We start from the raw sequence: 5731 nt of genomic DNA, 5'->3' as shown, positions 1-5731 counted from the left end.
AAGAGCATGTGGAGTGACCAGAATGAATCAATCCAAGAGAGGCTACAGGTCTAAGGAGTTAGATCACAAGTCATTATTTCCTATCTTCATTCTGTGGCATGTTTGCCCAAGAGTGGTGGAGTGAGGATTATTCATTCTGTGGCATGTTTGCCCAAGAGTGGTGGAATGCCCTTTGGGACCCGTGAGAGTCTCATGATCCTGATATAGAGTGTAGAGATTTCAGGACAGGGCCACGACTTTCGATACACTGTTCAATGTATACCACTTCCTTCCAGAAACTTCCTTCCCTGACCGTACTATACTCCTTTGTGCTCAGCCCTGATACATAACTCAACCTGCTTCAACGTCTGCCCCAGGTGGTGACCTGGAGCAACATCCTAGGATGAGGTGAAGATGGAGGAAGAAGTAGAGACAGAGGCCATGAGTTGGTAGGAAAGTAAAAAAGGAGGGACCACAGGGTGGTAATTACTGGCAAGAGGGTTGATGTGCCAGAGGGAGGGAGGAGCAGGAAGTGGAGATAACAGGATAAGGGTAAAAAGGCGGGCGCCTGGGTGGCTCAGTGGGTTAAGCGACTGCCTTCGGCTCGGGTCATGATCCTGGAGTCCCGGGATCGAGTCCCGCATCGGGCTCCCTGCTCGGCGGGGAGTCTGCTTCTCCCTCTGACCCTCTTCCCTCTCATGCTCTCTATCTCTCATTCTCTCTCTCTCTCTCTCAAATAAATAAATAAAATCTTAAAAAAAAAGGGTAAAAAGGCCTGGCCCCCATTCTCCAATCTGGGACAATTCTGCAAGGACATCCCAGCACTGAGTACCCTCAGGGGGTAATCTGAGTCCTCTCTGTGACTATGTCACAGCCCAACTTTCCCTTCTGCCCAGTCCTACTTTCTTCGTTTCCCCACATGTCCCAAGAGTACTCTCCAATAAACTTCTGGCAGGGAAATTTAGTCTTAGGGTCTTCTTCCTGGGAAACATAACCTCTGACACAACATGTTTGTGAATTTTAAAATTCTTACTTCACCACAGTTAGAATTGTGTCAGATCTTGTCTATTTTTTCTTCCTCAAGTCGAGGCTAACACCGCGTCCCCATGTTAAGACAAGTGGGCCTAATGTTTTTAGGCCCACTTGAATTAGAAATTGAATCCTGCTATTAAGACTTGAGTGTAACCCAGGTAACAAGTGTTGGCGAGGATGTAGAGAAAAGGGAACCCTGGTGCACTGCTGGTGGGAACGCAAGCTGGTGCAGCCAGTCTGGAAAACAGTATGGAGTTTCCTCAAAAAATGAAAAATGGAATTTCCCTACAATCTGGCAATTCTACTTCTAGGTATTAATCCGAAGAAAACAAAAGCACTAATTTGAAAAGACATATGCACCCCTATATTCATTGCGATGTTATTTGCAAAGGCCAAAATATGGAAGCAGCCCAAGTGTCCATGAATAGATCAATGTATAAAGAAGATGTGAGATATATATATATATATATATATATATATATATATATATATATGTATGTATAATGGAATGTTATATACATTATACATATATATATATGTATAATGGAATGTTACTCAACCATTAAAAAAGAACGAAATCTTGCCATTTACCGTATCATGTGTAGACTCGATGGGTATTGTATAAGTGAGGTAAGTCAGGCAGAGAGAAACAAATACCATTCAATTTCATTTCTCTAAATCTGAAGGATGGAGTAGGTTGGGAGGAGAGACAAGATAGGTGAAGGGGATTGTAAGGTACAATCTTCCAGTTAGAAAGTAAGTAAGACATGGGATGTAAGGTACAGCATAGGGAATACAGTTAATAATATTGCAGTAACTCCGTATGGTGACAGATGGTAAGTAGACTTATCATGGTGACCATTTGATAAGGTAGATACATATCAAATTATTATGTTGTATGCCTGAAACTGATACAATACTGTATGTCACTTATTCTTCAATTTTAAAAAAAGACTAATGTAACTATTTGGATGATGAAATATTAATATCTGGATTTCACACTTTTCATAATCTATAGAAGTGATTTAACCCCCTGGCCCTCACTCTCACCTCCTTACCTTTACTCCTGATGTAACTCAGACCTTTCATTGTCAAACCCATGTGAGCAATGACAGAATGGAAAGAAAAGGGCACACTGGCCTCTTGTGGAGATGATTTGAAAGAGGGGGATTCGCTTTCAAACTTACAGGAGTAGGAAGGACTTTAAAATTCATTTGTTTGTTTGATTTCTAGAGTACCTGTTCTCCAAAGGTTCCAACTGAAAAGAGGTTTTCAGCTTCCTCTTTTTTCTTTTCTCTAGAAATGTGAAAGTGCCGTAATTAGGGGCGTGGGTCTGATACATCCCACTCCCTGTCTTAATTTTCTTTGCTTGGAAAACCAGATATTTTCGGAATGGTAAAATAAATAGGGCTGGTTCCAAACTCATTGTGAAATAGTTTGTCCATGATGAGCCTCTTCCCCTTTGCAACAGACTATTTTTCCTTGTGGCTACTCTTCCCCTAACTTTGAGACTTCCTTGGTTTATTTCCAGCCTCCCATCCATCCCTCTCCACAGCAGCCCTCTTCTTCATCCCGCTTTCCCTGTTCTGTTGTTCCCTGTCCATGACCCACAGCCAGTCTGATGGCCTCTAGGCTGCCCCATGTTGTCACTATAACTGAAATGTCCCCTTTCTACGGCTCCTCATCCAAGGCTAACTTTGCTCTTTTAGGAGGCTATGTTGTTTGGCACACTTATAATTGATTAGTAAGTATTTAAATAAATGGATGGGAATACGAATCAATAAACTGGTCCCTCATAATACACCACTTAGCACCTGCTCTGCCCCCACCCACCCAAGGTAAATTTGTATTAACAGGGGCCTGAAAAAAACAGCATGCCTTCCTTTGTAGCAGGACCAAACTAGGTTGAGTCGGGAGAGGAGTCCCATGACAGATTGGGTGGAGAGTATTTTGTTAACCCTGTGTTTCTGATACCTTGACACCTGGGGCCTTGCTGATCCTGGAGAGATTGCTCTTCCAAAGGCTGGCCACTTCCAACCAAGCCAGAGCCCATATCCCAAAAACCTTCTTTACGTTCTCACTGGGCTCTCATATTCTGAGCCACTATCCACCTGCTCTAAACGCCTCAGGGCCAGGGTCCAGACAACTAGGGACAGCTCCTATGCCCCAGAGTCTGCTGATATTCAAAGCAACCAATCTTAAGTCGGCTTACCTGGTCTTGCCTGTTCCTTCCCACAGAAAGCACAATAAAGCCTCTTGCTTATATTTTCCCCTTGCTCCTTTTGCCTCTTGACCAATCCTGGTGGTTCCTTAAGGTATGACATGTTCCCTCCTCTTGGAAACTGTAACAAACTATCTTTTCAATGTCAGTTGCCTCCCAGATCTGGTGGCTGCCCCATGTCTGAGTGATAATAAAACCTACATGTTAAAATAGTTATTTCAAATACTTCTCTAATCCCAAGTGTGAGGCTTCCCATGCTCACTCTTTTAGTACTGAGGGAAAGCTCTCTTTTTCTAAAAGTTCTGACAATCTGGAGAAATAACTATGACCCAGAGAAGGCAGTGTAGTATTAAGTTAAAAAAATAAAACTAATGGCAGACTTTGTTTCATATGTATTATCAACCTGGGATCTTAAAAAATCCTGTCAATTATTTTACTATCCTCAATGAACTGAAATTTAAAGATAGTGTTTTCCAAGGTCGCCAAGCCACATACACAGAAGAGATGAGACTCAAACACAAATTTTCCTGGCATTCCTCTGAATCATGCCCTGTTTCTATTCCTTCTACCAAAGTCTTCTAAATCCTCCAGTATCTTCTACAGAGTTCTGTTGTAGAACATCACTGCTTCCTTCACACTTTAAAGAAAAGTATGGAAATTTCTTCATACTTTAAAAAATGAGTCCATAATGAAAAGTAGCTAAGATATTTCAACAATAACATGGGCTTGGGGAAATGAAGGTAGAGTCTTAAGAAGATATTACCCAAAGATAGAGAAGATCTAGAAATTAAAGAACTTTACAATCCTAAGTCTGATATTTAGTGAATGAATGAGAAACTTTAGAATCTCTTCTTTCTGAAAGAGTTCCACTCTTTGATCATGCGTCATCAGAGCTACAAAAAACAGATAGGCTGGGGCACCTGGGTGGCTCAGTTGGTTAAGTGACTGCCTTCGGCTCAGGTCATGATCCCGGAGTCCTGGGATCAAGTCCCACATCAGGCTCCCGGCTCAGCGGGGAGCCTGCTTCTCCCCCTGACCTTCTCCCCTCTCACGCTGTTTTTCTCTCTCAAATAAATAAATAAAATCTTAAAAAAAAAAAAAAGATAGGCTGTGAAGAAGATAGGCAAAACTATCTTGCAGTTTTGGGGAACCATAAACCGAAGGAATTATTCAATTCAATACAATAAAGGTAAAAAAGCATAAAAAGGTAATATGTAATAAAATTGCTATCAAATGTCATCAAGCAGCAAAATGCACCATAAAGATCTGGTCAGTGTTGACCGGAGCTATGGGGGGGAAATACTTCAAGTAAAATATTTCACAAATTAACCCAACATGGAACAAAATATAGCTCATGAGGATTTGTCTTTTGACATTTGCCAGATTCCTGCAGTGGTTTGGAATCCTTGATTTTAAGCAAAAAAAAAAAAAAAAAAAAAAAAAAAAAAAAGAGGGAAAGTTGAGTAAGAGGGAAGAGAGAAAAATAAGAAAGCTAATCAAATGACTTGGAAATAAAATAAATTGGCTGAAGAGTTGGACTGTAGGTATGGAGAAAAGAAGACAGGATTAGGAGGTCAAGAACAACCCGCAAGCACTGGAGGTGCCACTTGGAGATGGCGGGGATTGGCAACTGTTACGAATTTCCATGGACTGCAGGTAAGAAGAAATGAGTTGTGTGGCCAGAGGACCTCAGCGGGATATCAGGAAGAATTTCCTGACTGTAAATGTCAAGAGCTCAGCTTTAGAGGATCAAAGGGAGGCTTCTGGGATGTGCCCAGCCTAGGACTATTTTGTAGCCTCAGGCGAGAGGCTGGGTGGTTTCCTGTAGCCCCGAGGATGGGCTGGATGGCCTCCCCACAATCCATCGGTCTCCTGTTGCTGAGAGGCGTGCCCTACACACTGCTGCTTTCATAGCCTCCTTGCTGGCCTCCGACTCCCAGCTCAGAGGCTGTGTAGTTTTCCCCCGCAGAAAGAAACAGCTAAGTCTTTCACTCCCTGTTCCTGGCTTGGACCAGTCCTTAGATGTACACTGTGGTTTTTCAGCTCTTCAGCACTTAGGCCCTTTCCTTCAGAGCCAAGGGCTTCCTGGGAACAATGTAGCATCTGTGTGTTGACAGTAACAGCCTGCGGACCAGAGACTAAGCCAAACTCTCCCTCTGCTTCACATAGGCAGCAGTGCACACCCCACCTGCAACAATCCACCCTTAGCCCCAGCAGGCCCCAGCACCAAGGGGCCCCCTCCTTACCTATTCCCCCAACTTTTACCTAATTCGATTCCTAGCTCTTTTGCTACATTTACACGGATCCTCATGCAGGATGGTCTCTACCCACCTCCCATCCCACCCACAGAGTTAACAATAACACATTAGTGGCTCCTGGCCGGACGCTAAACAGTGGGCACCAAAGGGAGAGGTACCTACTGCTTAACTGGGCAGCTGGGTATTTACAAAAGGATCGGCCTGCAAAGAGATGCCAGTCTTTTCCTATAACGTTATTGCT

The sequence above is a fragment of the Zalophus californianus genome, chromosome 9 (genome assembly GCF_009762305.2).
Source record: "Zalophus californianus isolate mZalCal1 chromosome 9, mZalCal1.pri.v2, whole genome shotgun sequence".
Classification (NCBI taxonomy): Eukaryota; Metazoa; Chordata; class Mammalia; order Carnivora; family Otariidae; genus Zalophus; species Zalophus californianus.
The sequence above is the reverse complement of the archived record's forward strand: the minus strand, read 5'-3'. Positions refer to the sequence as shown.